This window comes from Cervus elaphus, chromosome 19 (genome assembly GCF_910594005.1).
Source record: "Cervus elaphus chromosome 19, mCerEla1.1, whole genome shotgun sequence".
In the NCBI taxonomy this organism is placed as follows: domain Eukaryota; kingdom Metazoa; phylum Chordata; class Mammalia; order Artiodactyla; family Cervidae; genus Cervus; species Cervus elaphus.
In genome coordinates, this window is record NC_057833.1 from 41888903 (window position 1) to 41912448 (window position 23546).

Consider the following 23546-nt stretch of genomic DNA (forward strand, 5'->3'; position numbering starts at 1 on the left):
CTTCCTGCTTCCTTTTTTGCCCACTTACCAGCTGTTTACAGATTTCCTTCTACCAGAATGTCAGCAGGAAAAGAAGGGAAGAGCAAGGATAGCACTTTTCTTACTAGGGTTTCTGTCATTCATAGGGTGAAAGATAAGAGCCAAATCTTTTCCTGGTTAAGTTTTCATGAGTTCTGTGGATGTCCTTTGCTAGATCTCTCATTTAGTTTTTCTGGATAACTCTATTCCAGGTGGCTAATATTTGTAATTCTTTCTTTAGCACCTGGTTATACAGGTTACACATTCAGTCTCTTCCTTGAGGTCTTCTTGCCATTTCAGGCAAACCTTTTGGAGAAGACCAAGAAGACCCTTCACTGGCATTCTCTCATACGATCCTTACTTGAACTTTGGAAATATTCAAGCATCCCAAAGCCCTTAGTGATGGATCCCAATGCAGAAGCCCTTTCAGGACTCTCCCCACCAAATCCGAACTGCTTTTGTCCTTTAGAATTCCTTGTTTGTAGCTTGATAAAGTTTTCTCAGGAAAGAGGCAGGCACAGTGTTTTGTACTGCCCAGTTTTTTTTTTTTCCAGATGTTCAAGCTGGTTTTATTTTTTTTTTTTCATTTATTTTTATTAGTTGGAGGCTAATTACTTTACAATATTGTAGTGGTTTTTGTCATACATTGACATGAATCAGCCATGGATTTACATGTATTCCCCATCCCAAGTTTTGAGGACACACTTCAAAGCCCTTTCAGGTATAACCTTCTCCTAATGCTTGGGGTAAAATGTTAACCATGTCCCTCCCCTCAAATGGGTGGGGTGAAAATTTAGAACATAACACAATGTTTCCAAAGAAAAGTCTCTGCAAATCCCCTCATCACACTTTCTCTTCCAGTCCTTTTTTTTTTTTTTTATTCTTGATCTATCTGAGTGATTTCATGGCTCCAGTATCATTTCAGGTAAAAAATGTGTGATAAGAAGGGGTTTGCTTTACACTTTGATAACCAATATTTATATTATTGGGCCCTCAGTCAAAATGAAGAGGGAAAATCTCATTCTAATTTCCTGCATCACCTGACCAGGTGACACAAGGCTAATCATTGAACCACTCTGCAATTTCTGACTCATTTAAAATGAAGTGTAAATGAGGCATGAGATAATAGTAGTATTTAATTCATAGGATTGTTGTGATTATTAAATGAGTTAATACATGTAAGGTCTTAAAACATGTCTGGCTTGTCATAAGAACTTTGTAAATGATATTATTTAACTTTGAAACTTTCAGTTATAAATTGAATGTTATAAGGACGCAAAATACAGCATGGTAACTATAGTCAATAATAATCTTTTGCATATTTAGAAGTTACCAAGAGAGTAGATCTTAAAAGTTCTCATAACAGGAAGAAATTGTATATCATGGTGGATATTAACTAGATCTAATGAACGGTGATTGTTTCAAAACATATACAGATATTGAATGGTGTTGTATGCCTGAAACTAATATAATGTTACATGTCAATTGTACCTCAAAAAATAAAAAAGACAAAACAAAAGAATTTAACTCAGTTGCCATTTTTCTAACAAGTTTTTCCTGATTTATTGTCAGTGTTACATGCCTTCTTCTGTGTTCCCAGAGCAACTTAGGTGCATCTGTCTCTTTGTGTTTTCAAATTCATGTACCACATTCCTATAAATAGGTTTTTATATACATATTTTCCTCTTTACTCATTTAAGCCAGGGATTTTGATTTATTTTTGTTTCCCAAGCATGTCTGATGGATGCACAAGTGAACATGACATATAAGATGGCTAGACACTCAAAAATAAATAGATCCATCTGCTTAATACTGTCAGTAGATAATCAACTTTGCTGAGGTAGACAAATGAATGAATAAAACCTGAATAGCAAACAAATCCCTGAAAGCTCTAAAAAAGCACGGAAATATGCACAGTTTATACATGAAAGTGCCAATATTTTCCTACTAAAGCCATAAGAATTTATAACAAAAGCAGACTAATGAAGCACTGGATCTTACTGCATGTTTAATGATACAAGGTTGTGTTCAGGAAGCAAAGCGCAGAGTTGATAATCATCCCACGTGATAATTTGTTGAAAGAAATATCAGCCTAAGAAATGGAGATAGCCATTGATCCCTATTGCTATTGGATAATTCCAGCTAGTCAATATTCTTTAAACCTCAAAGAGAGAACATGGATACACAAATAGATCAAAGTAGCTAGATGATGAAACTATTGAGTATTAACACTGAAAGTTATGATAAAGCTATGATAAAATTATAAATAATACTTAACTATAATTACCTTATACTTATAATGATTAAAGATGAGACTACAATAAATAGAGTTAAATATAGTACAATTACATTCTTTTTATTTTGATTCATAAATAAATTTTAGTATTAAATTAATTCCTTAAAATGTTATAAGGTTATTTGAAAGTCACTCAAACAAATAAAACTGATTTCCTTGATATTCAAAAAGAATTTATTTTTCAATATTTTTCAAATGGATACTTTCTTCAATGGTACAAGACAGCTGCTAAAAACATTAGCAATCATTAAGAGAAAATAATAGTGAAGAAGAGTTTTGCTTTTTTATGTGTTTTTCCTCTTTAAGCCAAAATGTTCCTCTTATTTAGTTCCATCAGATCTGAAACTTGGGAATGTTTTCAGCCATAAAAAATAAAGTTATATTAACTTGTAATTCTCCACGAATTCCTCTCTGTAGCATGGATAACTACTTTGTGAGCCCTGTTGAAACTTTAAATACATCCTCTTGTGGAATTGTTATCCTGCCTACTTTAGTCCTAGTAAGTCCTGGTAATTCCTTTTAAAGGCCTGGATGGTAATATGAGTTATGGGAAATGAGTTAGAATCATTCTGCCTTTGCTTTGCTATTTGATTTCGGGCAAGTTATTCAATTCAGCTTTAGTTATAAAGTGGGGTATTTGTTTATTATTGGTAAACTGGAGATAAGTACATTTATATCTTAGAGTTATTTTAAAGATTAAGGTCAGTCTTTATTCAAGTGCTTTGGAAATACCCACATACCCTATAACAATAAGATTATTGCCTTAGGAATAGATTTTGATTCCAAGGAACAGGACTAGTTCAAATAAAGGAGGGATGAGTGGGCAGTACTCTGCAGGGAGGGCCAGAGTGAAGCGGGTTCAACTTTCCTCTGTTCTCAACTTGGGATATATTAATATATTCAGTCTAGCTCAGAGAGACTTACTCTGTGACTGAGCAGGTGTAAGCACACTTACTTGGTATATGAGAAGTTGAAGCTCAGGGAAGACATTTAATAAACTCACAGTGTTGACTCGATGTTTAAATTAGAAGTACACGAGGGATGATATTCCTCTTTACACTAGAGCAGCTCTTCCTAAGCAATCATTAGCTGGCCAAGGTGCAGAGTTACTTCTGTGGAAAACAGCTCTGAGTACTTAGATGGTCCTCAGGTCTTGCTGATGTAGAAGTCACAGACCACCTGTAGACTATTCCAAAGGATGGAGTCCATGAAGAATCTTCATCCCCTTTCTGCTTTCATGATCCCTCCTCTTTGGACTTTCTCTTTCAGAAGTTCTCCTTCAGCTTCTTGTCCTACATGGGCTTAATACTAATCAGAAAGAGTTTAATGGCCAACCTGATGGGGCCTTAAGACTTAGCAATACAAAATACATTTTATACCCTCATTGAATGCACGAGGGGTCAAATCATTAGGAACACAACTGCTACTCTTTGCCGTCTGTGAGGGCAAAAGAGTGATTCATTTCCTTCTTGATACATCAAGAGGTGACAACTGGGGATTCCTTATAAAGCAGCAAAATAAGTAAATACATAAAAATCCAAACATAGGTAGCTTCCTAGATGTGCAAGTGAAGAAATAAAGTACTGAACTCAGGCCTCCCAGGCAGTAGAATGCCAAGCAATAGGGAGACTATCTCTCAGCAGTCATACCATTTTTTCTCACTGCTTTTTCTCTGTAAATATATTTGCTCCTTTTCCCCATTTATTATCCAGCTCCCTTGATATATTCATCTTGCACATAATTCAGTATGATCACTATTCTTGGCTATACATTATTGACAACTTAGGTCTATCACCTATCTACTGTTCACAACAATCTCTGTGTCTCAGGTTAGAGAGACAATTAAATTATCCCAGATTAGTATCAACTCTCTGAAAACACCAGCAAGATAAACCAAGGACCACCAAAGTAGCGTCTTGATAAAGGAAAGTAGAGTTTGTTGTTGTTGTTCAGTCACTAAGTTGCATTTGACTCTTTGCAGCCCCATGGACTATGGCAGGCCAGGAATCCCTGTTTTTCACTGTCTCCCAGAGTCTGGTCACGCTCATGTCCATTGGGTTGGTGATTCCATCCAACCATCTTATCCTCTGCTGCCCCCTTCTTCTTTTGCCTTCAATCTCAGGACACAGATGAGGATTCAGAGGTGTAGTTTGAGCTAGATTGAACAAGTTTGTGACATAGTTTAGGGTTGATGGACACAGAGAAGTAAGAGTTTCTAAGGGTGCTGAATAAATAGTCTTCTGATGAATCTACAGAAGTTTCCTATTGTCCTAAGATAGAGTCAGAGTAGTTGAGCAGTTAGTTGTTGGGATAAATGGATTTGGAAGGTAGTTATTGAAACAAATATGAAAGTCACTTGGAAATTCATCCTCTTGGACTAGAGTTTCCTGAAGTCATGTTAATTTAGACAGTAACCTGTATGCTTTCAATAGTTTTCTGTTCTCAATTCTCAATGCTGGCTGTTATTAGAATCACTTGGAGAAGGGAGGGAATTAAAAAACACAGATCATCCCACATTGGGATATTTAAGTGTTTATCTTCAGGAAAGATTCTTGGGCACTGGTAATGTTTTTTTAAAAATTCCCACTTGACTCTAACATTCAGGTGTGTAGTAAACCGATGACCCAGGACATCATTTGAAGCCAGGCCACGTAAGTCAGATATATCTGGTCACCCAGTGGTTTTGTTGGTTTGTTCAGCTGTCCATCAGTGGTGGTGATGGAAGAGGGGAGGAGGATGCCAGGACATGTAAAATATAAGACTGATCCTTCTAGAGGCAGTGGGTGCGGCAGGTAACTGGAAATTGTCTGCTAAGAGGTATTTATCATCCCTAGGGAGTGTCTGATCTGAGTTGAATCATGGTTTGTACATGCCACTTACATTTTTTATCCAGGTGTTAAAAGACCAACACCCCTGGAAGTCATAGGGGTTTGAACTGCCAGGACATGCGTGTGTCAGGAGCCTGTGTAGGCTGGATATACCAGGTGCCATGGTTGCTGTTGATGACTAGAAATGGGTGGAGGCAGCAGAGGGAATCTTGTTTTGTTCCTGGACTGTGGCCCAGAGGCACCAAAGAACAGCCATTGAAAAGATGATGAATCAGCTAATCACTGCGGTAGTGCTAGATTGTGGTCAGAAAAGGGCAGTGGGAAACATTAAAGGAAAATGGACAAGTGGGAGAAAGGCTGGGGGTCTGTTAGGATAGATTATGGGTTTAAACCAGTGTTCCATGGTACTCTTGCTGGAGAAGGATAAACAAAGTAGGAACTAGAAATGAGGCACTAGGGAGAGCCGCAGAAAGAATCCGGTCATGCAGTAGTAGAGAAGAAGAAGGATTCAGTCGGGGATAGTTGCTGGTGGTATTTTGATCTCACTCTACTTGACAAAGGTAAAATTGTAAAGACTATATATGACACCAACCACAGTTAGCATGGTATAGTTGGTTAGTAGCAGAAAGTTGGAAGGGACAACTTTTCAGTGTTTTCCTCAGTGAGACAAAAGACAGGTGAGTAAAGAAAACCTCAGAGAGTCATTGGAGAAGGCAATGGCACCCCACTCCAGTACTATTGCCTGGAAAATTCCATGGACGGAGGAGTCTGGTAAGCTATAGTCCATGGGGTCGCTAAGAGTTGGACATAACTGAGCGACTTCACTTTCACTCTTCACTTTCATGCACTGGAGAAGGAAATGGCAACCCACTCCAGTATTCTGGCCTGGAGAATCCCAGGGACGGGAGCCTGGTGGGCTGCCGCCTGTGGGGTCACACAGAGTCGGACACGACTGACGTGACTTAGCAGCAGCAGCAGCAGAGAGTCATTGTTCTCAGTGAGGAATCCGATGGCATCAGACCTATGAGTCAATTACTCATAAACCAGGAAAATTGGAAGGGAAGAAAAGTAGCCATACTATTGAATAATGATATTAATAAGGCAAAAACTAGTTTGACAAGATTATGGAAGCACAACTATGTCATACCACATAGGGAATTGAGGATATAAGGAGAATGAGATTTAGTCCATGCTTCCAAGACACTTACAATATCTAAAGACAAGTACGAAGAAAACACACACACGTAATTATAAAGGTAAGTATAAACTTTTATGGAAAGACATATAGAGAAGTAAAAAAAAAAAAAACTACAATGTGGATAGAATATTTTAGATTGGTGCCTAGGAAAAGTAATTTTTTACAGCAGGCACAGAAAGAAATGGTGTTCAGAAAGGAGAGCATAAATAAAAAGGCAAAGGGATACAACACTAAGATATTTTTAGTAACAATACTTAATATTGTGTGATTGGATCATACAGATTGTAGAGGGAAATGGAAGAAAATGGACCTAGAAATTGGAGCTAGTTCATAAAGAGCCAGGGCTCCCCTGGTAGCTCAGACTGTAAAGAATCTGCCTGCAATTCAGGAGACCCCGGTTCAATCCCTGAGTCAGGAACATCCCCTGGAGAAGGGAATGGCTATCCACTCCAGTATTCTTACCTGGAGAATTACATGGACAGAGGTGCCTGCAGGCTATGGTCTATGGTGTCACAAAGAGTCTGACCCAACTGAGCAACAAACACAGTAAAGAGCTGAGAATGCCGTATTAAGAAGTTAGGGGTCCAAGTGAGCATTTCGGCAAAATAATGCTGCTGGTGATACGGAAAATAGGTTGAATTGATGCTAATCTAGAGGGAAGAATATAAGAATATTATCCATCAAGTATTACTAGATGTTGGACCATGTTTAGATGGAATCTCTTCCACGTCAGTCACTACAAATATAGCCTTGGGTCATCGGAGGTGAACTAAGGGTCAGAGCTAGAAGGATTAGCCTACTCATGGCACACCAGAGAGAAGCCAATATTGAGGCTCAAAATAACTAGAAAAGTAGAGCACAAAGTTGCTCTTCACCCAGTGGAGAAAGCGTTCTGTTGACTATTTCTCATTATAAAGAAAAAATAAATATGTTTTTCGAGGCAAAACCAGCTTTCTTGAATGGTTCCACTGTAAACAGGAGGCCTTTGTAACTGCACTCTTAAAATTCCAGTCAACCTGCCAAAAGGTGGGTCCCCTTGGCTGGAATAGTAACACAGATTGGCTCCTTCACAGGAAAACTGAGAATTTGCAATAAACCATTAATGACCCTGAGAGCACTTGCTTGAGTGATATTGGTGGTTGTTATTGAAGTGACATTCTGGCTGAGACAGAGTTTTTCTTTAGCCCCCGCCCTGCTCTCCACACACCTTCAAAAGTATACTGTTCTGTATGTCAGAGGCCTTTTCTCCCTTAGTGAAACCCTTTCATCCTGTGAGTTATTTATAAGGTTGCTTCACCTCTCTGGGTTCCAGACCCCCTCATCTGAAAGGAAATTTTATTTCTCTGAACTAATTGCGTCTTGGTCTGGGAATACGATAACGTATTACTCAGAAGCTTGGCTTGACTCCCTCGTTCAGTGTCCTTCTTCAAATCCCTTCCACTAATAAAAGTGAAGGGAATGGAATGTTTCTGACGTGTCTCAAAAACATTCCTGGTGCCTTCTAGCCTTTGAGGGAAATGATGATCCAAATGTGGTTCCTGATCCATAGAGGATTTGGCATAGAGCAGTGAATAGTTCAGGGCCCAACCAGATGAAGATGGGTGTAATTCAGCTGATCCCAAAGGATCTCAGAACTTGGCACCAGACGACTTTCCCATGAGTGTGTGGGTGGATGCTCTGACCTTTTCAGACTTCCTGAAGAACTCCTTTGAGGATGAGTTACCTGCTTGGCTCCACATCAGACTATTTTTATGGTTTTATTTCTTTTTTTTTTTCCAGTTATGGTTTTATTTCTTACATCTGATCCCAGCAGAATCTTTCTCTTATGATGAGGTTGAAGTCCTTACCCATCTTACACCTCAGAGTTGTGTTAGTGAATTCAAAGTATGCCATATAAAGAAGGAATTTGAAACAGGTGATCTAAAGATCATTTCAAAAACAACCTTCTTAGTCTCATCAAGATTCAGTGCTGGACTTAGGGGATGGAAGGCTGTGTAGAAAAAGCTTTGATAAAGTTCTTCTATTAACTGTTAAACTTTAGGTAAATGATTTACCTCCCAGGATCTCCAATTTATTTATAATTAAAATCAGAAACACAGTCACCACATAGAAAAATTGTTACAATGGTCCTTTGGAGGAGAAGATTCACTTAAGAAATCTTGGAGCCAAGAAGGTGTTCAGCACGGGTTAATTCAAGTTACTACTCTACTCAGTGTAACTAAAAAAAAAAAAAAAATGCTATTGCTTTCTAGTATCAGTCTTGAATTTTAAAATTGCATTTTCATAGGTAATTTTCTTTCAGTTTTATTTTAAGATTAAAATAACCTTATTATAAATAGGTTATAGCAATGAGAATGTAACCAAGGTGGATGCCATGGGACATTAGGGGGCGGGGAAAAGGGCTTCCACCATGTCCTCTGCTTTAGCTTCTCCCTGAAGTACCCACATAACAGCATCTGATGCACATTTCCTGAGTTGTTTCACAGATGTGAACACCCACCATCAAATGGAGGATGTTAACTGTTAACTACTTGATGACTGTGAGCACATAGCCCCAGGCCTCCTGGAGCCTAAGGACTGATAGAGTTAACACCTGTGACATCACCCTGTTCTTTCACTATCAGCCAACCAGGGAATTGTGCACAAGCCAATCACATACCCTGCGACCCCTACTCTGCCATCTGGCTTTTAAAAGTGCTTTGCTGGGTGAACATGTCCATCCCAGTGTACAGCACTGCTGTTATTTAAAATGATTAACCAACAAAGACCTACATAGGAAACGCTGCTCAATGTTATGTGGCAGCCTGGATGGGAGAGCAGTTTGGGGCAGAATGGGTACGTGTATCTGTATGGCTGAGTCTCTTCACTGTTCACCCAAAACTATCATAACATTGTTAGTTGGCTATATCTCAATACAAAATAAAAGGTTTTTTTGTTTTTAAGTGCTTTGCTGAGACCCTTCAGAGAGCTTGGGGTTTTTAAGGCCAGAATTTCCTTGCTTGGCCCTGCAATGAAGCTTTCCCTGCTCCAAACTTCAAGTTTCAGTTTGCTTGACCTCACTGTGCATTGGGGCACATTAAGCTGCCTTAACAAGATTGTGGAAAATATGGGAGATGGGATGGCAATTTTACTTATTCATATTCTGATCGTCTCAACTGGCCACCACTGTAGATTGTTCTCATACCTCAAAAGCAATGTATTGTATTTCTCTGGGACCTAAAAGAGGATGCTGTGAAAGTTCTACACTCAATATGCCAGCAAATTTGGAAGACTCAACAATGGCCACAGGACTGGAAAAGGTCAGTTTTCATTACAATCCCAAAGGAAGGCAATGCCAAAGAATGCTCAAACTACCGCACAACTGTACTCATCTCACACGCTAGCAAAGTAATGCTCAAAATTCTCCAAGCAAGATTTCAACAATACATGAACTGAGAACTTCCAGATGTTCAAGCTGAATTTAGAAAAAGCAGAGGAACCAGAGACCAACTTGCCAGCATCTGTTGGATCGTGGAAAAAGCAAGAGTTTCAGAAAAGCATCTACTTCTGCTTTATTGACTATACCAAAGCATTTGACTGTGTGGATCACAACAAACTGTGGAAAATTCTTCAAGAGATGGGAACACCAGACCACTTTACCTGCCTCCTGAGAAATCTGTCTGCAAGACAAGAAGCAGCAGGTAGAACCGGACATGGAACAACGGACTGGTTCCAAACTGGGAAAGGAGCATATTGTCACCCTGTATATTGTCACACTGCTTATTTAAATTATATGCAGAGTGCATCATGGAAGATGCCAGGCTGGATGAAGCACAAGCTGGAATCAAGATCACCGGGAGAAATAATAACCTCAGGTATGCAGATAACACCACTCATGGCAGAAAGTGAAGAGGAACTAAAGAACCTCTTGATGAAAGTGAAAGAGGAGAGTGAAAAAGATGGCTTAAAACCCAACATTCAAAAAAAGAAGATCATGGCATCTGGTTCCATTACTCCATGGCAAATAGATGGGGAAACAATGGAAACAGTGACAGACTTTCTTTTCTTGGGCTCTAAAATTACTACAGATGGTGACTGCAGCCATGAAATTAAAAGACACTTGCTCCTGGGAAGAAAAGCTATGACCAACCTAGACAGCATATTAAAAAGCAGAGGCATTACTCTGCCAACAAAGGTCCATCTAGTCAAAGCTATGGTTTTTCCCAGTAGTCAGGTATGATGTGAGAGTTGGACTATAAAGAAAGCTGAAGACGGAAGAGTTGATGCTTTTGAATTGTGGTGTTGGAGAAGACTCTTGAGAGTCCCTTGGACTGCAAGACGATCCAACCAGTCCATCCTAAAGGAGATCAGTCCTGAATATTCATTGGAAGGACTGATGCTAAAACTGAAGCTCCAATCCTTTGATCACCTGATAAGAAGAACTGACTCATTTGAAAAGACCGTACTGCTGGGAAAGTTTGAAGGCAGAAGGAGAGGGGATGGCAGAGGATGAGATGGTTAGATGGCATCACTGTCTCAGTGGACATGAGTTTGAGCAAGCTCCTGGAGTTGGTGATGAACAGGAAAGCCTGGTGTGCTGTGGTCCGTGGGGTCACAGTAAGTCAGACACGACTGCGGGACTGAACTGAACGGAACTGGGACTTCTTCACACCTCTCTTTGTGTTGATCTTTCTTAGTAGAAGCCAACTTTTTGATTACTCTGTGTTGGCACCTGAATAGTCAAAAGTAGCTGGAGAAAAGCAGTACATATGCTGTAACTTATAGCTCCCTTTAGATTTATTTACAGCACAAACCTCAGATGTGACCTCAGGGATACTGAGCAATCCAGCTCCACTGAGTGAGTCAATACACCATTCTCTCTTTAGACAGTTTACACCTTCTCTCTCTTACCTCCTTTTCTGATGCATGTAACTTTATCATATTCACCTGAAAAACAAAAAAAAAAAAGCCCTCAAAATAGAGATGTGACATTCTCCTTTCAGCAAATTAAAGCTGAACTGCAGTAGAATCTGTATTTTGTGCCATCCTTTCTGTTAAAATGATGAACTATCCTGTTCATCATGTTAAAGTAGGCATTTTCTTGCATGCCAAACCCTATTTCCTCTTAACTTCTCAAGGATGTTACTCATACTTTATAAATTTTACACTTTCTGCCAAAATATTCCTATCAACATAAACCTGCTGTGATATGTTTTATCTTAAGACAACAGATCTTTATAGATCCCATTTTTTTTGCTCCTCGGAAATTAGTCTGTACCTAGCCTCCTAGTCTCCTAGCCTAGCCTCCTCTTATCTGCTCCTCAACACACTCTCATCAAGAACCTATTCCTCTGCTCCACTGAAACTACTTGTCAAGGCCACCAACAGGCCCATTAACCAAATTCAATTATCAGTCCTGTCTTTAAATTATTTAACTTAAGAACAGCATTACCAGCATTAATGTTCCTTTTTAAAATACTTCTACTTATGGTTTTCAGTATCTTCTCAATTAGACAAAGGTATTCTAAGTTTATGAAGAGCACTAACCCATAGCAGCTTTGCAAGTAGATAAAAATAGAGAGACTTTTCTCAAAAAAAGTTGTGGATGTGATTTTAGGGGTAGACAGTGACATCTAATCAAGGGAAATATATAAAGTTTAAATAAAAAATATAAATTTTATATAAATTTTATTTTTAATTTTATTTTTAATTAATTTTATTTTAAGTTTAAATATATAAAGTTTAAAAGAGACGTGCTAAGAAAAATACCACCAACTTTGACTAAAGGAGACTAAGAGAGTCCAAAAGGTTAAAAAAAAAAATACCTTTGGACTCCTAAATGTCTGTGGGCAGGCTGTAGATTGAGAAAAATTCCCAGCTACAAACACAGGCCAATTTTTGATGAAAAGGAAAGACATCTTAGAGGCAGAAATGAGAAAGACAAAAACACTGGATTGGATATGAAAAGGCATATATATGTATGTACATATATAACACATATATCACTTTGTTGTACACCAGAAACTAACACACATTGTAAATCAACTATACTTTAATTTTAAAAAATCTGAAAAACATTGGATTAAAGAAGAATTCTAATTGGACTGGAAATGTTGGATTAAGGAATTTAGTTCAAAAATATTCCCTGCTCTTAGAGTAGGGAGTTCAGAGATCATTTGCTAGCTGTGTTTCAGAATTGCTTAGAAGCAATTATGGCTCAGCAGGTAAAGAATCTGCCTGCAATGCAGGAGACAGTAGATACAGGTTGAATCCCTGGGTCAGGAGGATCCCCTGGAAGAGGAAGTGGCAACCCACTCCAGTATTCTTGCCTGGAGAATCCCATGGACAGAGGAGCCTGGTGGGCTATAGTCCAGAGGGTATCAGAGATTCAGACATGATTAAGGACACACACACACACTTGAATTACTCTGTCACTCCCCACTCATCTTCATTTTGATTGAGAGTGTCTATAATTGTTTTGGCTTTGTAACTTTATTGTTGGATAAGTTTTTTAAAAAATAACTCCCCAGACTGGAGCTTTTTCCACTACAGTTAAGCTTCATCTATATCCAAAACTAATGTAGTTCATAAGATAAGATTTAGCACTTTAAGTCTAATATGATTGGATGATATTTGAGGATCTTGGTATGGTTGAGTGTAATCTGCATGTGAGAGGGACAGATATTTTACTGGGAATGATGGACTGGATGAAGCATAAAGCTGGAATCAAAATTGCCAGGAGAAAGATCAAGAACCTCAGATATGCAGATGACACCATCCTGATGACAGAAAGTGCAGAACTAACGAGCATCCTGATGAAAGTAAAAGAGGAGAGTGAAAAGATTGGCTTCAAACTCAACATTCAGAAAACGAGGATCATGGCATCTGGTCCCATCACTTCATAGCAAATAGATGGGGAAACAATGGAAACAGTGACAGACTATTTTTTGGGCTCCAAAATCACTGCAGATGGTGACTGCAGCCATGAAATTAAGACATTTGCTCCTTGGAAGAAAAGTTATGACCCACCTAGACAGCATATTAAAAAGCAGAGACGTTACTCTGCCAACAAAAGTCCATCTAGTCAAAGCTGTGGTTTTTCCAGTAGTCATGTATGGATGTGAGAGTTGGACTATAAAGAAAGCTGAGTGCCAAAGAATTGATGCTTTTGAACTGCGGTGTTGGAGAAGACTCTTGAGAGTCCCTTGGACAGCAAGAAGATGCACCCAGTCCATCCTAAAGGAGATCAGTCCTGGGTGTTCATTGGAAGGACTGATGCTGAAACTGAAACTCTAATACTTTGGCCACCTGATACGAAGAACTGACTCACTTCAAAGACTTTGAATGCTGGGAAAGACTGAAGGCAGGAGGAGAAGGGGACAACAGAGGATGAGATGGTTGGATGGCATCACTGACTCAATGGACATGAGTTTGAATAAACTCCGGGAGTTGGTGATGGATAGGGAGGCCTGGTGTGCTGCAGTCCATGGGGTCACAAAAAGTCGGACACGTTGAGCAACTGAACTGAACTGATTACAATAATAGGTTCCGAAGAACATTGCCTCCGGATATCTATGTTCTTGTTTTGCACTCTTCCATGTTAATTCTGGGCTCCAAGTTCCTCTCTTGGATTGGTGAGAAAACACCAGCTACAATGGAGAGATTTTGAAAAGGGCTCATGCACTGAGGTTCATGTCTTATAATCCTTTACTATGCTATGAAGAAATCCAGGAGGAATGACCATGTGGAGAAAGAGGCCAAGCTTTGTCAATATCACTGCTAAGTCTACACTCCAACCACCCTGCCAGCTGCACATGGCTACATAGATAAGACCAGATTAGATGGACAGAATAAGCACCCAATCAATCTACAGAATCATGAAAAATAATAAATCATCATTGTTTGAAGCCACTGTGTTTGGGGGTAATTTGTTAATCATCAGATATAACTGATGCAATATATTCCTGACTTCTAGTGGCAGTTATATCTTTATTAACTAGGACTAGATGTCCAATGTCCCATGTAGTCAAAATTTGACAAAAGAATCTTAGTACATTAATTGCCCTTGGTCAGAATATCAAGGGATGGAGAATGGCAAAATAGTGCTAAGAGACCTGAAAGCAGCTAAGAAAAAGATTTTAACACATGCTAATATAATTCTTTATTTTATTAACATCCATAGTTTAATTGGCTGTCTTTTCAACACATTCTTATCTTTACACAGATATGCATTTTGGGAGACAATATAGTATGCTAAGGCACTAATAATGTAAGGTTGGTCACTTACTAGTTGGGTGATATCTGGAAAGCTAATTTAAAACTTCATTCTATCTTAGCGTCCTTACAGGTAAAGCGAGAAATAAAAACGATGCCTCTACTTCATGGATTATTATGAAGATTCGTGGAGTATTAGCAAGTAAAAACCTTACGAAATGGCTCAGTGTAGTAAACACTACATCTACATTAGTTCTAATGAAATATTAGTGGAGAGAACGCAAGTTTTCTAGTTTTAGCTGTGCTAACAATGTGATTACCTACTAACCTCTCATTATGCATGATTTGGGTAGTATATTTGAATCTATTGAAGCAGCCTCCATTTTTTGATCTGTAAAATATAGATATTTGTTTATGATGTTTTAGCAAGATAATAAATACAAAAGCATACATTAAAAAAACAAACTTTACATCACTTATTTTTAAAGTATTTACAGCATGGGTTAGGAATAATGGGTGAAAATTATGAAGAGAACAAAACAAGCAAACAAAAAAAATCCCTAACACTCAAAGAACAGCCCAAACCCAAAGATGGCAGTCTGGTTTGAGATAGTTTCATTCCATTCCAGCAATTCATCTTTCCTTATTAGTATATTCAATCATTTATCCCACATTTGCTGAGTATCTATTCTGTAATAGGCCAGTGATATTTAGAAAAGCATTCTCTGTCAGAGGAGGTATTTGCCGCTGCTGCTAAGTCGCTTCAGTCGTGTCCGACTCAGTGCGACCCCACAGACGGCAGCCCACCAGGCTCCCCCGTCCCTGGGATTCTCCAGGCAAGAACACTGGAGTGGGTTGCCATTTCCTTCTCCAATGCATGAAAGGAAAAGTGAAAGTGAAGTCGCTCAGTCGTGTCCGACTTTTAGCGACCCCATGGACTGCAGCCTACCAGGCTCCTCCGTCCATGGGATTTTCCAGGAGAGAGTACTGGAGTGGGGAGCCATTGCCTTCTCCGAGAGGAGGTATTTAAACGGAGGTAAAGACCTGACTTCATACCAAGCATCCATTGGTGAATCAGTCACATAGGGAATTCAATCTTCAGGTAAACAGTTGAACTAGATTAGAGGTTCCACAAACGAATGATCTCAGCATAATTTAGATAAACTTTTTTCTTTTCTTTTTTTTTTTCTAAAGTTGAAGTATAGTTGATTTACAGTATTTCAGAGGTATAGTAAAGTGATTCAGTTATATATATATATATATATATATAATATATATTATATATATATATATATGGGCTTCCCTTGTAGCTCAGTTGGTAAAGAATCTCCCTGCAGTGCAGGAGACCTGGGTTCGATCCCTGGGTTGGGAAGATCCCCTCGAGAAGGAAATGGCAACCCGCTCCAGTATCCTTGCCTGGAAAATCTCATGGACAGAGGATCCTGGTGGGCTGCAGTCCATGGGGCCGCAAACAGTCGGGCACAATTGAGTGACTAACACTTACTTACACACACACACACACACACACACACACACACACACACATATATACTTTTTCATTTTGTTTTTCATTATTTGCTTAATTTCTAAGCCGTGTCCAACTCTTTTATGATCCCATGGACTGTAGCCTGCCAGGCTCCAGTCTGTCCATGGGATTTCCCAGGCAAGAATACTGGAATGGGTTTCCATTCCCTTCTCCAGGGAATCTTCCTGACCCAGGATCCAGGGATTGAGTCCAAGTCTCCTGCTTGGCAGGCAATTTCTTTACCACTGAGCTGCCAGGGAAGCCCATTTTTCATTATACATCATACAAGACACTGAAAAGTTTCCTGTAAGTCATTCAGTCGTGTCCAACTCTCTGCGACCCCATGGACTATACAGTCCATTGAATTCTCCAGGCCAGAATACTGGAGTGGGTAGCTGTTCCCTTTTCCAGGGGATGTTCTCAACCCAGGGACTGAACCCAGGTCTCCCGCATTGCAGGCGGATTCTTTACCAGCTGAGCCACAAGGGAAGCCCTGAAAATAGTTTCTGATGCTATAGGAAACTATAGTAAGTCCTCGTTGTTTACCTCTTTTATATTGCTATTGCTCAGATGCTCAATTACGTCTGACTCTTCGTGACCCCATAGACTGTAGCCCTCCAGACTCTTCTGTCCTTGAGATTTTCCAGGCAAGAATACTGGAGTGGGTTGCCATTTCTTTCTCCAGGGGATCTTCCCAACCCAGACATCAAACCCAGGTCTCCTGCATTCCAGGCAGATTCTTTACTGACTGAGCCACCAGGGAAGCCCTCTACTTTATGTACAGTAGTGTATACCTGTTAATCCCAAATTCCCAAATTATTCTTCTCCCACCCCCTTTCCCCTTGGTAGCCATAAGTTTGTTGTCTATGTCTGTGAGTCTATTTCTATTTTGCAAATAAGTTTATTTGTATCATTTTTTAGGTTCCACATATAAGTGATATCATATGGTATTTGTATCACTCTTTCTGATTTATTTCATTTAGTATGATAATCTCTCAGTCCATCCATGTCACTGCAAATGGCAATATTTCATTCTTTTTTTAAGTAGCTGAGTAATACTCCATTGTATATGCCACATCTTCTTTATTCATTCGTCTATCGGTGGACATTTAGATTACTAAATGGAAAAAGAAAATGTGGTACAGGTAACTTTTTAAAAATACAGATTTCTAGACCCTAGTTCTTGATTCTACTGGATAGTAGTCTAGAAAATGAGGGAGGGAGATCACAAGGAATCTAAATATTTCACTAAAAAATTCTAATGTAGACAGTCCACAGATATTGACCAACTTAAAAATGGATTGAAAGACCTCTTAATTCATTTCAATATAGAAATATAATGGCCATGCGTGATCTGTTGCTCAATTGTGTCTGACTCTTTGTGACCCCATGGTGTCTAGCCCATCAGGTTGTTCTGTCCATGGGATTTCCCAGTATTCCAAAAATACTGAAGTGGGTTGCCATTTCCTCCTCCAGGGATCTTCCCAACTCAGAGATCAAATCTGTGTCTCCTGCATCTTAAGACAATCTTATATAAAATAAATGAATGGTACTGCTTTCTTAATTTTGACATTTGAGGATTATGATACTAGTCCTGTTCAGAATTTCCTAAAGAGAATGTCATCATTCAGAGAGTAATAATACTAATCAGAATGTTAGAAAAAACACACTCCAACACCTCTTATACGAAGATCCAGAACTTTTATTCAGTGGTATTAAGTATCTTGCTTAACAAATCATGATAGGGACAAATCCTCTTTTTGAGCTTAGATGGTTTTGCTCCATTTTTACTCCATGTTTGAGTCACTACAAAATTATTGATAACAAAAAGGAAAGAGGTGAGAGACCATAGTAGAAAAAACCTATTTCTATTATGAGAAAGAGCTTGCAATCTGTGAGCAATGGTTTTATCATCATCCTTAACAACGAAAAAAAAAATCGACTAATTGTAGATATTTTTATTTTAGGTTTAAAAGTTAAGAAAGAAACAGTAATAAAAATTAAACTTTTTATTGTTATATTAAGTAGTTTCTGGTTTTCTAATGGCTTATAGGTCAATCTGTCGTTAATGCCTAATAAAAAATGAGGATAAAATGTTCTCTTTTAGATGCAGAAAATAACATAATTTTGGAACACAGATCATTAGAAATGGAGGCATTTTAGATTTATCTGTTTAATTTTCTTGTTTAACATGTATTTTCCCTATGTCCTGGAGAGGTAAGTGGTAAAGTACCATTGACAGAAATGGAGCTAGAATTTGTCTTCAAATTCCTGTTCGGCAATTTTTTTCTTGTTAAATAATACCTATGCCAATTACAAGTCAACATGCTATTTATAGTAATAAGATTATTTTATATGGATTTCAGAACAGGAACCATAAAGGTATAAATATTTATATGTTTATTTTAAATGCTAAAGCATGTGAGCATCTTGGTGTCACATTTAGCTAAAAACATCTTTCCACTATTTACATATTAAACACCAACAAGTTTTAGGTAGATTCCTTTGGAAATTTGGCATTGCTTCCTGAACTAGAATTAAAAAATGTTTTCTTCTGAAACAACTGGAAGCATGGTACATGTTCTATTCATTGCTTCGTACCAAAGCCAGCCTTACAATTCCTTTTCTGCTTTTGTCCCGACAAGCCCAAATTAGCTACTACATAACTAGCCCAGACACCCTTGCATAATCACAATTGGTTGGCACACGCCATGAACTTTGGCAAAACCTGTGTTTTCTTGTTCTTTTATAAAGTGCTTAGTTTAGAGGGAAGTGAAAGTCAGACCATTGCCGTTTTCCTAATGTTACCTTCTTAGAATCATACAGTGGTAGAGTTTATTAGAATAAAAAAGTACTTTGGGGATCATTTGGTTGTCTGTTTCTGTGAAAAGGACCAGGTGCTTGGTTCTTTCACTCCACCACCCATCTGTCAAATATTGATACTTTCAGGAAAACAAAATTAATTAGTAGAAAAAATGATAAGCAAAATATGGGCCTTATATTTTATCATCTTTCCAAAAGAAACCTGATCAGTTTGATCAGGTTTCCAAAAGATTGTCAGAATGTGGTTGAATGTTTTTAAATATTTGCTTTCAATTTCTGTACTCAGAGCAGTAACTAACATTTTAAGAACTGGCACTAGTCTGAGGGTCCTGCACTAATACAGTTATCTCTTTCATTTTATACATAACATCCCTGAGATTCATGGGGGAGAGCTGACTTACATGAGATTACAGGGCCAAATGGTACCAGAGATAGGATCTGTTGCCATGATCTTTGACGTGTAAGCCAATGCCCTTGGTAATTTGTGCTGCCTCCACTAGTAAACTCTCAATGCAGGACTTAAGGAAATCTTAGAAGTCTATGCAATTCAAACACTTGTGCAAGTCACCACCAGAATTCAAATGGATTTAAAAAATGTTTCACTTTTATATAAATCTAAAACAAGAGTTGAGTTCTTCAACATTTCCTTCATAGATAAGAAAGGCTAAAAAACTTTTATGTAGAACTGGTTCAAATGAATTCTTTTTAACGGATGAGTAATATTCCATGGTGTATATGTACCAGTTCTAATGAGATGGATGAAACTGTAGCCCATTATACAGAGTGAAGTAAGCCAGAAAGATAAAGAACATTACAGCATATGAACACATATATATGGAATTTAGAAAGATGGTAACGACAACCCTTTATGCAAAACAGAAAAAGAGACACAGAAGTACAGAACAGACTTTTGAACTCTGTGGGAGAAGGTGAGGGTGGGATGTTGCGAAAGAACAGCATGTATATTATCTATGGTGAAACAGGTCACCAGCCCAGGTGGGATGCATGAGACAAGTGCTCGGGCCTGGTGCACTGGGAAGACCCAGAGGAATCGGGTGGAGAGGGAGGTGGGAGGGGGGATCGGGATGGGGAATACGTGTAAATCTATTGCTGATTCAGGTCAATGTATGACAAAACCCACTGAAAAAATAAATAAACAAATAAATTAAAATTTTAAAAAAAAACTTTTATGTAACTTTTATATTTTTATTTTAAAACTTAAGAGTATTACTTTTGTTAAATGATTAAATTGAGTATAACAATTTTAATATTTGACTTTACCCAGGAGTTTAAAGCATAACAAGTCCATGTGATTTATGCATTTCATTTTTTCTTTTAAATTTTTTCTGGATACACACTGATATTCAAACAGATGACCCTTATTTTTGCCTTCTTAATTAAATTCTCCCTGGGTAATAGACTACTAACTGACCTTGATAGTTTCTATAAGTGTCACAAAAGACTCACAGAAGAAGATAAAATATATAAAAAAAAAAGTCCACATAAAATTTTGCACGTTAAAAATGTGGTCCCTCTTAGACACCCAGTAACACCTCCTAGTTCTTAAGCTTTATTTTCATGTTACTAATTGTTCAATGAGAATAATTAAGAAGTTAATAATATCAGAGACATTTTAGTATGTGTTCATAAAATTATATATGGTGTAAATATTCAGTCAGTTTCCAATTTATCAATTGGCCGGTATATTAATTATATGAATGGTAATTTCTATATAGGTCTTTTCTAACTTATTTGTTCCTTAATGGAATGATATTGACTGTTAGAGTGATGTGGTCCCTGGTTTAATCAAGGATGAGTTAGGTTTATCCTTGCTTCCCTGGAATACTGTATACCGCAATTCGAAAGGGTCAGTTCTTCGGGACTCAGCCTTCTTTATACTCTGACTCTCACGTCTGCACATGGTTACTGGAAAAACCAGAACTTTGACTACATGCACCTTTGTTAGTAAAGTGATAGCTCTGCTTTCTAATACTCTGTTTAGGTTTGTAATAGCTTCTCTTCCAAGGACCAAGTGTCTTTTAATTTTGTGTCTATGTGCACCATCTGCAGTGTTTTTGGAGTCCAAAAAAATAAAATCTGTCACTATTTCCACTTTTTCCCCATCTGTTTGCTATGAAGTGATGGGACCAGATGCCATGATACTACTTTTTATAATCTTAGAAAAGCTTAAAAGGAAGATTCAAATGGGTCAACCTGTTTCTAAGTAATTTAACATCATTCCAGAACAAAGATGGAGGATCATTATAAGAATATAAAAGTATCCAGCACAAATATCCTTCCCTAGCTGCCATACAAAGTACCAAAAACCATGTGGCTTAAAACAACAGAAATTCATAGGGCATTAGTCACATTGTATTAAGGCCCACCCTAATAGCCTCACCTTAATTTGATTACCTCTATAAAGACTTTTTCCATGTAAGGTTACATTCTAAAGTACTAAGGATTAGACTTTAACACATCTTTTGGGGGGAACATGACTAAACTCATAAAGCGTACTCTAGAATGTAAAATTCATGCTATCTGGTATCCAGTCAAAATGACTTGGCTTACAAGTTTCCTTTAACAACACGAGGAAATTAACTCAGAGAGTTAAAATGAATTTGAGGCTACATACCCTTGAATAACAATCAACATTTATGATTTGGGAGTTATGACGTAGCCTTTTTCTTATCTTAGACACAAGAAACTCTATGTGACTGAAAAATATATAACATGAAGGCATTGCATAGATGAAGGATAAACAGTAGGGACCTGGCCAATTTCCCTTTCAGAATTCTAGTACTCTCCAGAATACACATTCTAAGACCAATGCAATGCATTTATTTGGGGTTTTATTGGAGACATGACCAGGAACATTCACAATGGAGACATTTTACAAGGTTTGGTCAGGAGACTCTGGTGCAGTTTCCATGTGAGACATCTTTTAACTGAAGATGTGGTTTGAGGATTTAATTCCTCTCAGCAATTATTGCATACTATAGCACTTTCTTCATTTGAAAGGCTTATGGAATTAAATGGTGGTAACTTGCAGTGAAATACAAAATAGAGAAAAACAAACCCCTTGAAGTGGGATATATGTTGAAGAAAAACACATTTTATTATCTTAACCAAGGATGCCATTGGCTGGAAGAAGATGACTTAAATGAGCTGCTGTCTGCCAGGCCACAGCCTGTGGCACAAACTCAGAAGAGTGAGGTCATAGAAGTAGCTCATTACCCCTAACACAATATTGATTTTAATAGAAGCCTGGTTGGGGCTTGATGTGATGTTGAAAAACTGGATTGGAAGTCAAGACTGTGGGTTCTAATCTTAGTTTGACTGGTAACCAGATGTTAGTCTATTCCTCTTTTTTGACCTCGGTATCACTGAAACTGTTAGTCATTCAGTCGTGTCTGACTCTTTGCGACCCCTTCGACTGTGTGGCCCACTAGGTTCCTCTGTCCATGGGATTCTCCAGGCAAGAATACTGGAGTGGGTTGACATCTTCTTCTCCAGGGGATCTTCTGGACCCAGGGATCGAATCCTGGTCTCCTGCATTGCAGGTAGATTCTTTACCATCTGGGCCACTAGCGAAGCTCGGTATCACTATTTGTGAACAAATAATGAACGGGTAAGTTGAGATGATGCACAGGACTTTTTCCAGTTTGGCAACCAATCAATACATATTTATATAGCAATGATATGTGCCAGGAACTTTATTATGTTCTGGGAATACATTAATAAGAAAAATAGACTTGCTGTTTCTCTTTATTTCAACATGAGAAAGAGCCAACAAATTGATGTAGAAGGCCTTTATGATGCCTTAAATATTCTTGAGAAGTTAGAAAGCTGCAGGAGTTCTATTGCTGTGCTTCAAGGGAGCCATATATTTGTATTAAAATTTTACTGCAACTCCCCTCTTTATTGTCTCATTAAATTTTGTTGGAGTCATTGTAACCACCTCCTCACTAGTGTCTTTGTCTCCATTCTCAGCCCCTCCGTGAAAGTGAAAGTGTTAGTCACTCAGTTGTGTCAGACTCTGTGCGACCCCATGGACTGTAGCCTGCCAGGCTCCTCTGTCCATGGGATTCTCCAGGCATGAATAACAGAGTGGATTGCCATTCCCTTCTCCAGGGGATTTTCTTGGCCCAGGGATCGAACCCAGGTTTCCCACATTGCAGGCAGATTCTTTGCCTTCTGAGCCACTAGGGAAGCTGGTGCTTCCACACAACCATGTAAACTGTTATCAGAAGTTGCTATCAGTGTTCCAAGAAAAGATTAATACCATTCCCTTTTTAAAACATTTTGTCTTTCTATGGCCAGCAAAAGCATGCAGATTCCTTAAGATGAGATTCAAAGCCCTTCATGCTCTGGTTTGAAACTTTCTTCCCTATTTTTGCCCAGCACGTGTATTAGTCTGTGTTCTAGTGGAGATGAACTAGTTATGTGGAAATCCATAGTATGTATTGCAATCTCACTTAGAATACAGTGTTAGTTTCTGTCACTATACTAGGAGCCCTTGGAGAGCAGAAATAGCATCATATTTATGTCTGAATTCCATGGTGTCAACCAGTACTTGGTAGCACACTGAAGAAGTGAAGAAGTAAATTTGCTTCATTGTATCCCACTCTTGGTGACCCCATGGACTGTAGCCCACCAGGCTCC